We start from the raw sequence: 12,451 nt of genomic DNA, 5'->3' as shown, positions 1-12,451 counted from the left end.
TTTCCACACCACTGGTTCCAAAGGATTAAAATGACCCATCTGAATTAGCCTCTGTGGTTCAGTTCTGTTTCAAGACAGGACATTATATTTCGGAATCAATGTGAATACAATTGTTAGGGTTAGGCAGGGAAAATGTACCTTTTCTCATGAAAAACCCCCCACATTGGACATAAAGCATGAAACGTAAACGAGACTGCGTCCCAAATCATCAAGGTGTGTGGTTGCGTGTGTGTACGTGTGTGTGCACTAAGCCACATCTCATCTGGTCACTCGTCATAGGCAATAGCGTGAATGGGGAAAGAAGGATGGATGTAGGGTAAAAGACAATAGAGTCAGTGTCCGTCTGGCATCCAAATGTGTTGCTTGATTGAATCAACTCGCATCAATATAGTGGACGTGTACGCCAGAAAGAAACCACGCTCGCTGCCCCCAGGGTTGCGCTTCTGGGCTCCGGCAGTTGACTATTTGGGATGGACTGAGACGGACAGAAAGGTGGGGGAGGTGAAGGAATTAGAGGAAACAGGATGGCAGGGCACGGTTGTTTCTCCAGTTTGTCGCTGTCAAGTCCAGGCTGTGTTGGCCACTGGCGAGGTAACCTAACAAATACTTATTTTAGAGCAACGCTTGCGGAAAGAAACGGATAAAGAAGTAGAGAAGAACATTGGGTTCTTCTGCATGGGTGGCGCTGTGTCATGGCCCTTCTGAGGGCTTTCGTCTCAGACGGCCAGTCAAAGATCCCCCGTGTTGAGATGATTCACTTGTTCTCGTCCCAAAGGAGACCGAGGAGCTGTCAAAAGTCATATGGCATCATAGAAACACAAATAACAGACGAGGGAGGCCCCTGAACTTCTCATTTCAGTTAACAGACGTCAGTCTGCGGCTACACACTAATCAACACGGGTCTGCACAGTGGCCCTCCTCCTGAGAATCCAAACCTTCAAACCTCCCCACTTGACGAAAATTTACAAAACCTTGACTTGTGATATGCAAACAACACTAGAATGTGTCCAGAGGTCTAGAAACTGTCCGTGTATATAAGGGGTGAGGCCAAACTTTATCCTGGCTTACATTTGCACAGAAAATGGCTGAACTTCCTCAACCCCCAAACTGATCTCATATGCAAGTTTGGTCTAAAGATGATTGTAGCGGAATCTTACAGCCTCATTGCCTTGGGCGCAGGCCCATCTCATTCAGTCACTAGTCCCTAGTCACTCAAATTTTCAATCTAATATATGAAGATTGTGTGATGTATACAAAGTAAGAACATGGCTGATGGAGTGATGGACAGTGTGGTAAAGACTGAGAACAGAACCCACCTACTCATTTCAATCTATATTTCTTATAGCTAGAAGGTAAGCAATATATTTGTTGGAAACTACATTTGTAGAGAAACAATGGTAGAAACACATTTAAATAAGAAAGGATCTTTGAAAATGTTTGTAATGCCAGCTAGAATACCAACCACTTCGGAAAACAAGAGGCCCAAAGGGTTCTCAAAATCCCAAGCAAAAAATACATGTCTCTGTGCGTTTGTTTATGCTCAGATTGTATGCTTTTTCCAGCAATACACTTGGGGGCCAAGCGCCAAGTAAAGAGCAGTAAGGTAACATCATTAAAAAAAACTCCCTTCTCTCCACAGGCCATTGGCAGGGCCTTAATGAAGAACCTAATGAGTCGCTAAAATGACCCTGGATGGAGGATTGCGACTCAGGGAGGGAGTCCTTGGTGAAGTGGACGGACAGGGGCAGCTACTAACCGCACACCCTGGGAGTATGTGAGTCAGCCCCAAAAGACTAGATCTGAGAGGATAGAGGGTAAGTGTGTGTAGGGCGGTGTGTGTGTGTAGGGCGGTGTGTGTGTGTAGGGCGGTGTGTGTGTGGCGGCCCCAAGTCAAGCCTTCACATGGCCACGACTCCACTGCCTTCTCCTCTCCTCTGCCTTTCTCTCTCTCCATCCATTCTCTTCCGCTTGTTCCTTTCCTCTGACCATGGACAGCCAGCCTGTGGCATCTCCCCTCTGTGACATGTGACAGGTTGGAGATGTGACAGCTGTCCTTACGCCAGACCATGTCCGGCCAAAGTCACCACACGCAAACGCATGCACGCACGCACAGTAAACAGACGAGGCTCACTCCACAAGGGCATTACAGAGGTAAAGGCTCTTGTCTGTCTTATTTGCCCGTCTTCAAATGTCATGGGCAACGTGATGGGGCAGCTTGAGTGACACAGGGTTATTGCATAAGGACGAGGGCAGCTCCTAGGCTTGCTGTGAGATTCTCTGTCCGTCTGTCAGCCTGTGTGCTGGACGCAGCGCTACAGTGCCACACTACAACCTGCCAGTCAACATTCTGGGAGGAAAGTAACAATCTTGATGTCCACATTGAGAATGGTAATGAGCTGGAAAAAGAAAAAAATGGCAAAAGATGTAGGTGGGAGTCTGCAAGATTTTAAGGAGCTCTGACATTTCAGTTGGTGCTTGGAGCTAAATGGTTGCCTTTCAAGAGAGGCACTAACCAAGCGAAAATGTTGGGAATTTGATCCCAGGCTTTGTCAACTGAAATGTTGGTTTTTTGTCCTCGTGCACAATCGAAATCCCTCCATCATCAAGCAAATGGCGAGCAAATTCAGGACAAAAGATTAATATTTACGTCGCTTCTTCATCCTGTTATTTGTGTCCACTTATCAAACTGCCAATTACAAAGCCTTCACCAACTCATAACTTACCCCACAACCGACCACCTTCCCAAACCCACACCACCCACATCCCCCACAATCTCCCACATCCCCCAACCTATACCACTGCTGTCGTTCCGTTACACCACCTGACTCTCTGCCACAGCTGCATTGTTCCATAACTAACAAAGCAGTGTCTCGTTGAGCAATTTTCATTCCATCTTCCTCCAACGCTTTGAAGTTGAAATGACATTTTCTAATTCAGATGAAGCGCACGAGAGGGGATTCTGGTAGGACCAAATACTTAGCATTTAATTTTCACCTGCACTTCAATGGGATTTTAATAACAACAACAACACCAATGCATTTCATGAGCTCTTTTGATCTGCATGCAGACATCACAAAGCTCTTTACATGGTAAACAACAAATTAACAGAAAAGGCTTTAATGATAGGGCTAAAACCATTATGGGAAAATGAAGAAAAGGCCTGAAACTAAGTAAGACACAAAAGAATACTAAAGGCAGTTGGTGGACGTTAAAACACAAGAATCTTTTGGATTGAATGGATGAATAGCGGAATAATAAATAGCTACCATTTCTGCCCAGTCTAAACTCTTTTCTGTCCTTGCACCCCAATCGTGGAACCAGCTTCCCCTTTAGGCTAAGACAGCAGAATCCCTACTCCTTTTTCGGAAAACTGAAACCCTACCTTAACAAACAGTACATAAAATAACACAACGGCCCCCCTACATTGCCTCTGTGAAATAATGCGTGGCTGCTTATCATTAATATTTTCTTCCTTCCAGTGCTGACAACTAATTACTTGAGCATAATAAAGTAACTCATATTGAGTTGTATGGTTGTTCCATCTAGCTAGCTTAAAATGTAGGCAATAAGTTGTTCTGGATATCAGCATCTGCTAAATTGCTAATACTGTAAAAGAATATAGCTTTCCCTGTCTACACTACGATACTGAAAAGGTCAACATTATAGTCTAAAACCTTCAACTAATTTCAAACGAGTGGCACAGCTGAATGTCGGGAGTCTCATAATCATTGTGCCGACAGCCGTTCCAGAGGAGGAAGAACATACACCATAGGGTCAAGGTGGCTGTTGCCATTGTGTGTCTCATTGCATGAGATGTTTTGTTCCGACAGAATTAGGGGGAGTTGAGGACAATGTTCCTAATCTAGTCCTACTGTGTTGAGAGGGCAGTTTTAGGACGATGCAGTATGCTCTCTGTGGTAAGATGTGGCCCCCGCAGAAAGCCTTCACAAACCTGCATGTACAGGCACAAACTGGGCAGAGGACAATCGCGTGTGAACACGCACACACATTCAATCTGTGACCCAGCCAGTGGACCATGCTGAAATGCATATAAAAAGAAGGTGGAGATGTTTAATCGTTAACTAGCCGGCTCTGTACAGTCACATAGTGTGCACTGTGTATAGATTTCAATCTGTCATGCACACAATAAGAAACAAATTACAGAACTCACACACACACACACACACAAACACACACAAGCTCTGAAAGGACACAGCTTGATGCCAAGACTATGCCAGAGATACCATGGCCCAAACACTCTGCAGCCCGTTGCCATAGCCATATCCAAGCTGGGAGTGTCAGTAAAACAAATGGCAGGTTGTGCCAGTTTCATGCTGGGCAGTTCCACAATTCGTTAAGAAAATAAAGCCATGGTAACACCATTTACGATGATGAAACAAACATTGTTGTTTTTTGTGAAGTACAATATGGAAGTGAAAACATTAAGCATATCCATTGTTGTCAATAATCACAAAGTGGACAGGAAACCTGAACTTTCTGTGGGGTCATCAATAAAGACATATGTGTACATCCTGCTGGCATAGCTGACGCTATTACAGAGTACATTAAAAAACAAAGCCAAGGTAAACTTTAAGAGAAAATGCAATGGGCCGAATAGGAAGTCAAGGTGGAATGTCTAGGCCAAAAGTTGGGTGGATGATGACGTTGCTGGTTTAATATCGCTCACAGTGACTCACCAGACTGGATGTGCTACCAGACATTGATGTCTTTTTCAAAATGAGAACATTTAAATCTTGCTGTCTGCTAGAGCGGTTAACAACACAAATGTTTTCCCCAATCAAAACCCCCCACACACCCCCCATTGCCTGGAAAAAAAATGGAATGAAGCACCTGTTGATGAGTCACAACCACAGGTAAAAATGTTCCAGCGCAACAAACAGCTGGTTGGATGACAGTCAGCACGAGTCATAACCCAAAAATTTAGTCATTGCGAATGGACATCTATATCTCAAGGATGACTGTTCCCACGCTGAGAGAGGGTGAACATTTCAGTTAGGTTAACAAAAGGGTGTCAAACGTAGCGCCGGCAGTGGGGTCGAATTAGAATCTTTTGTTCTTATATAGGACAAAAAAGGAAAAACAATCATGATTTGATATTTTTCTCCCCTCCAGATTTCTTCATTTTTACTTTGGGATTAAGGCACTGTGCTATATACAACTCCACCCTTGGTTTGGGAACGCTGTAGTTCGAGACATGCGCCTGTATTGTGCACCTTGTCAACCCATTCCACTTATAACACTGCTTGTTCAACCAAGAAGAATTTACTGGCACATACATGCTGGAGGAGGGCGCATTTTCCGGCCATGACAGCAATTAAGCTCAGGTGCTAGATATTCCAAGAGTCACTAGGTATGGATGAGACAAAGCAGAGATGAGTAAATACACTGCTCAAAAAAACTTTAGGGAACACTGAAATCAGACATGAAAATCTTTACTGTACATTGTAGGGCTGCAAAATATATAGTTTCAGCGTCGACATTGCAATGTACGTCACATCGCAGAACATGCGATTTAGTAAGGTAAACATATATCAGTCTACAATAAAAAAATAAAAATACATGGAAAACTAGCATTATCTGTCTGATATAATGTAATTTACTCCAATTTGTGGGTTATTGGATACACAGTTAACTATAATTATTATTATTTTAAACACGGAGTTCGTTGCTGCATGTGGTTGACATGCAGGCTCTGCTTACACGTGACGAAATGATGAGCGAGGAACAGGCAAAAAAAGTCAGAAACTGAAAATTTGGTTGCCAAAAGAAATGCATTGTCAATTATATGGAAATATTTCGGCTACAGACAGGATGATGTTGACCAAAAACAGGTACTTTGTCAAGAGTGCCTTGCAATTGTTGCCACAACACGACCAATTAATTTGATCATTAAAGGCGGCACCACAAAGCTTCGTATGACGAGTGCAAAGCATCTCAGTGCCGTCCAAAACAAAAACACCATATGAGAAAGGTTCCAAACAAAATGACGTAAACAACCAATTGAGGGCTGGAATCAAACTCACACCAAAAATCGAAGTAAACAATTGAAATCACAGGCTGTTCCAACAACTCATAATGTGACTCAGTAGTGTGTATTGCCCCCATGAGCCTGCATGCACTCCCGACAACGTCTGGGCATGCTCCTGATGTGACGGCGGACTCTTCCCAGATCTGGATCAGGGCATTAGTGAGCTTCTGGAAAGGCTGTGGCCATACTTGGCGGCGTCGGATGCACCGATACATAACGTCCCAGAGGTTCTCAGTTGGATTCAGGTCTGGGGAACGTGAGGGCCAGTCAATGGCATCAATGCCTTTGTCATGCAGAAACTGCCTACAAACTCTGGCCACAAGAGGCTGGGCATTGTCCTGTACCAGGAGGAACCCAGGGCCCACTGCAAAAGCATAAGGTAGGACGATGGGTCTGAGGATTTCATCCGAGTACCTAACAGCAGTCAGGGTACTAGCACATGGAGGTCTGTGCGACCCTCTAAGGATACGCCTCCCAAGACCATCACTGACCCACCGCCAAACCGGTCATGTTGGATGATGTTGCAGGCAGCATAACGTTCACCACAGCATCTCCAGACTCTTTCACATCTGTCACACTTGCTCAGTGTGAACCTGCTCTCATCTGTGAAGAGAACGGGGCACCAATGGCGGACCTGCCAATTCTGTTGTTCTCTGGCAAATGCCAATTGAGCAGCACGGAGCCGGGCTGTGAGCACAGGTCCCACTTGAGGACGTCTGGCCCTCATGGAGTCTGTTTGGTCAGAAACATGCATACCATAGCTCAATGGAGGTAATTGTGTAGGGCTCTGGCAGTGCTCCTCCTGTTTCTCCTTGCACAAAGGAGCAGATACCGGTCCTGCTGCTGGGTAGATACCCTTCTATGGCCCTGTCCAGCTCCCCATTTGTAAGGGCCTGTCTCCTGGTATCTCTTCCATGCTCTTGAGACTGTACTCGGAGACACAGCAAACCTTCTTGCGACGGCCCTTATGGATGTGCCATTCTGGAGGAGCTGGACTACCTGTGGAACCTGAATGGGCTGCAGGTACCGCCTCATGCTACCAGAAGTGACAACGACACTAGCAAAACGCAAAACTAGAGAAGAATCAGGAGAGTGCAATGGTCTGTGCCCACCACCTGCAAAACCATTCCCTTTTTGGGGGTTGTCTTGCTGTTGCCTCTCCAGTGCGCCTGTTGTCACTTTCATTTGCACCAAAACACAATCACTTATGCTTTCTAACTAGACAGTTATCCCTGAAGTTTAATTGACTTGGTGTTATATTGTGATGATTACATCTTTTTGAGCAGTGTACATTTGAGGAGACAGTTTATCATTGATGTATTTAAAGTTAGAACAAATTTGTGTTCAGTCAAGATATCCCATGATAAGCCAAGGCATAGAAAGGTCAGCTTTTGTAAAAATGTTTCCCCCACTGAAACAGTTTCTATCGCCCATGATTCTGCATTTCTTTCATATTTCACTGTTGCTCAAAAACAATTTATCATTGATAGCATGTCATTGCCATGACCTAGCCTTGGACGGTAAGGTGTGAATCGCCAGTGATGCATTACCCTAAGATGATGACTCAACATACGCTGCTGAGATACATACTGATAACATTTCTAAAACGGTGTGTGTGTGTTTGTGCTTGTGTGATGGTCTGTATCATAGGAACCAAGGAGGAGTACACAATAAATACAGTATCTTACTAGGTCAATCTCAATACACACATGACATAATGACAACTGAGTTGTTAGAAGATATGACATTGAATAGGTTGGCTGCAATAGACTGTCAATAGTCAGAACAAAAATGTTTGTCCTGAAAACAAAACATTTCTTCTCATGACCTTGGTATTCCAAACACCCCATTGGTATTGAGGATTGTTGTAACTGCATCTATGCAAAGAGACTAAATTCCCATTGCCCAAATTTAATAGTGGTTTTGATCAAGACAAAATGGTAGCGGCTGGCTCATTTGATTGTCATTGTATTACTTTGGCTTGAGTGAAGCGGTTACTGGGATGGACTGTGTTAAGAGGCTTCTTCGGTTTAACTGCACTGTAATTGGAGCGCCATCAAGCACAGCCATGAAATAAATATGCTTGCTGAATCACAAAACACCTGCAAAGAAGATTCTGGGACCAATGACAGTGTTACAGTTTGTTCTGATTCTATGAACGCCCCAAAAAACATGTACCTCACATGAACAAATTAGTTAACAGAGTCAACATAAACATTTTATTAACTCAGATTAATAGATTATCTACAGATTATTTTAGAGTTCAAGCGTGGCAATTAAGAATTTAAGTCACAGTGAAAGCCCACCCCACTCCAATGCTTTGCTCTCTTACTCCGGGCCTATTTGTTTGAGCAGGAGCAACATGTCTGGTTGACTTAGCTAGCTTTGGAAAGCTGCCAGAAGGCTCCTGCTATGTGCTGATAGTCTCGTTGTCCTGATTTGCCGATCTGTTCATTTGCTGTGGTGAGATGATGAGCAGACGGAGATAGACTGCTTTTTTTTTTTTTAACATTGCTAAGGGTTTAAAAGATTGCATTGCCAGTGATGTCTGAATAAATACCTTCGAGGAGCAAAAAGAGAAATCACCACAGATCCACAAACGGTTAAGAATGTAAGCCTGTCAGCTCTGAGAAAGACACACAGGCGAAAATTAAAGGAACATAAGGATAAACCAAGGAAAAAAAGAACAGAAATGAGAGATAAAGAGAAAAAAAGACAGCCAGAGACAGTCAGAGAAACACTATGGAAAGATGGAAATAAGAGAAAGATATATAGAAAGAAAGACAGAGCGAGAGACACAGAAAGAAAGAGACGCAAAGAGAGCGATACAGAAAGCAGCCAAGAAAGATGTTCCCAAGCCAAACATATACAGTTTATCACATCCCGTTCATCAGGAGCAGGGGCATAAACTAGGCCAGATGGAACTAATTCTATGAAGGCGTGTAGTGGCGGTGGGTAGGAGTGGAGGGGGACCCTGAGGGAGCTCTCCTGGGATCCCGCCATTGGAAACCCCTGATGTTCTGCAGGGGGTTGGGGGAGGCAGGTGGCTGGAAGTCAACAAATGGAGAGTGTGTGTGGGTGGGTGGCAGGGGTTACAAGGCCAGTTGTGAAGGGGTTTCTCAGGATGTGACATGGTGAGTGTCACCCGCCCCCCACCAAAGTTGCTGAAGGTGCCTCCCTCTTGTAGGCTGAACCACACCGCCTTCAGTTGGCCTCGCTGGAAAACAAATGGTTTTTCTATCCCAGTGACACCCTCAGGGCAAAGTCGAAATGCATAGCATTATTTAATACTATCCAAGAAATGTATAGCAAATACGTCACTGCATTAGAGTCAATAGGAATCACAGATGTTGGTCCTTTCAGAGGTTTGCACAACATTGTACAATATTTGCCAATCATCATTTTGTTTCAATTCTTCAAGCTCTGTCAAGTTGGTTGTTAATCATTGCTATACAGCTATTTTCAAGTATTGCCATAGATTGTCAAGCCAATTTAAGTCAACACTGGAACTAGGCCACTCAGGAACAATGTTGTCTTGGTAAGCAACTACAGTGTAGATCTCGCCTTGTGTTTTAGGTCAGTGGTTCTCAACCCCCCGGAACACCAGCTGTTGCTATTCCAGAACTAGCATTCCCTACTGTAAATTTCAAACAGTGTTGTAATAAACGTAAGGCATTAATTAAAATTTTCTTAATTTGTCAAATGTAAATAAATTCCATTTGACATCATGGGATACATTGTGGAGATTAGTGACACTAACTCTAAATGTAAACCATTTAAAATTCAGGCTGTAACATAAATGTAGGAAAAGTTGAAGGTGCTGAATACGTTCTGAAGGCACGGTATAGTTCTCTTTCTTTAAATGAAGGATAGGAAGAAGGCAAGTCTCTGATGGAAGAGTGGCAGGCAGACAAACAGTAAACACAAATGAAAAACATCGTCTTGAAATGTGACAAGACAGAAGATAAAAAAAATCGGCTGCAGCAGCTCGCTAACCGTGTGCAAACAAATTCAGTGGCGGTTCATTAGCGTCATGCGTGCAGTGGAATTAGTCACAGCACATGGCTTACACCTATTCCAGTGACACTATTAGCCAAGACTAAATGGCAGAATGTGTCATCAACAGCAACATCACAGCACTGATGTCCAGATGACGCAATGCCTCCAGTGGTAATATCACAGAATAGATAAGTCATCACCGGAACTAACGTATACACCATCTCAAACAACTTAATACAATTAACAGGCATTTGTGTACGTTTGCACTTTTTCTCCGCACAATAAAGAGACTTTCCAGCCATTTAAAGGGAGCAATGTTTCCATTTCTTCATTTGTATACACTGTAATGACAATGACGTGCAGAGAAAATGCTGGTGGAATTATGCTAAAATAGTACACGGCAACCCATTTCCATACACCCTAACATGAAAAAGCATGGCTCTTTGCGAGTGGGGAGATAGGAAGAGAGAGAGAGCAGTGAAAGACAGCAGTAAGAGAAATCAAATGGGGGGCGAGTGAGTGCATGAGGGAGCAAGCCACTTGAACAGAGAAAAAAATTGAGGTGAAGCAAACCACAAGAAAGACAAACGCGTGAGAGAGAGAGAGAGAGAGAGAGAGAGAGAGAGAGAGAGACACACACAAATGCAGGTTACGATGAAGCAGGGAAAAATATATAAAGAGAACGACGGAAGAAGAGGGTTGGAAAGAGAGAAAAGAGAAAGGTCAGACCTCTCACAGAAGTGTTGCCGCCTTGCCGGTAACCAGCCTATCACAAGCACAGGCTCTGGTGCCACAAGTCATGTGTCACAACGAGGGGGGGGGGTTCAGGGAAGGCACCTGGCTCCACAGCTCCGGGGCGCATGTTTTGTGATAACCCGGCCATTACTGTCACAGTGGGGTCATGGTTGCTGTAAGTGAGCGATCGGGGCCCGGCTCCATGGTGGAGATCTAAACATTATATTACTGAATACTGTTTAATTCTAAGATAAAACCATTTATAAAACTCTGTGCTATGATCAGATCAGATGACATGAAAATGATTTTGGCCATGCATGTGAATGGTTGATTTTGTGTAGAAAGCATATGCAAAACAGAACTACATACCAATGATAAAATATAGTGGTGCATCTTTAATGTTATGGTAATATTTTAGTTTTAATATTCCTGTTTCCCTTCTTAAGGTCAACGTTATCATGAACTTTAGCAAGTACCAGGACCTTTTAGCCAACAACCTGGTGGACCCTGCCAGGGGACTGACACTTGCCCGCGAGGGGATCTTCCAAGAAGACAATGACCCTTAATACACAAAAGAAAAGAAATGCTCAGCTTACTACAAAATCCACATATTGCATTGACCATCTTGAAACCAAATGAAAATGTGTGGTTTGAATTGAAGAATGCATAGCCCATTAGGTTGTCATGGATCTGGAAAAAACTGCATACAGAAATGGTCCGTCCGAATTTGTTTTCCAATCTCATGAAACCTTTTAGGAAAAGGATTGGTGTCCTTGTCTTTGTATTTTCTTTCTAAGTTGCTTCCTCGGCTGCTACATGGGTTTCATTATGGCCTATTGCTATTTTCTCTTTCCTCCTCCATTCCCTCAACAAAGCATACTAAGTTTTTTAAAGTTTTGTTTAAAACATTTTATAAGTAATAATTAAATACATTTCTAATTTGGGGCATGCTATAGCTCAGTCTCTCAGTATTATTTATTTTATAGTTCAAGTCAGTTGAAGAAACTGACACAGAGGAAAAAATAACATTTAATAAATAACAGAATAGTGTGACCAAAAACATTCAAATTCTCATTATATACATTAACACAACCCCTTAGGCCATTTACAGAAAAAAAAGTCAAAGAAACACCACATCCAAAAAGACCACTTCCAATCCAATTCTCACACACCTATGCACTTTGCACAGCAGCAATGTCATGGCAAAACAATGAGGGCATTGTAATGGCTCAAAGCTCCTTTTGAGTTCCAGGATTTTCAGTACTTTTTAAGCCTAGGTGTTTGCTTGCCCATAGGAGTGCCAACTGAAGGGTGTGGACGGTACGTGGTTACAAAAGAAGGTGCCACAAATTGATATTTACAGAACATAATTGATGGGGATTCAGGCAGGTCGGTTTAGGACTGCTTTGGCTGTCTATATTTGGTGCTAGGACAGAGCTACAAGATTAGCCACCTTTGGACAGACATGTCTCAACATGTCCCGGTGTGGGTAGATTAATGGATCACACTTGTTTCTTTGGACCTGTCTGGATCTGTTTGCCCTAGTATGTGCTTTAACTTCCAACCCTCTAGAAGCCCATGACCTCATTCTGACATCGCATGGTTTCCATATCTGCTGAAGTCATTTGATATGCACTTGATTTATAAGGCATGATGACACAGTCGGTC

General features: G+C 43.4%; 1 protein-coding gene across 2 annotated transcripts in view; it reads right to left on the bottom strand.

Moving 5' to 3' along the window:
* babam2 (BRISC and BRCA1 A complex member 2) overlaps positions 1-12,451 on the bottom strand; it is a 124,341-nt gene that overhangs the window by 50,766 nt on the left and 61,124 nt on the right. The gene's annotated exons all lie outside the window — the stretch shown is intronic.

This window comes from Esox lucius, chromosome 15, assembly GCF_011004845.1.
Source record: "Esox lucius isolate fEsoLuc1 chromosome 15, fEsoLuc1.pri, whole genome shotgun sequence".
Taxonomy (NCBI): Eukaryota; Metazoa; Chordata; class Actinopteri; order Esociformes; family Esocidae; genus Esox; species Esox lucius.
This window is presented reverse-complemented; position numbering and strand designations above follow the sequence as displayed.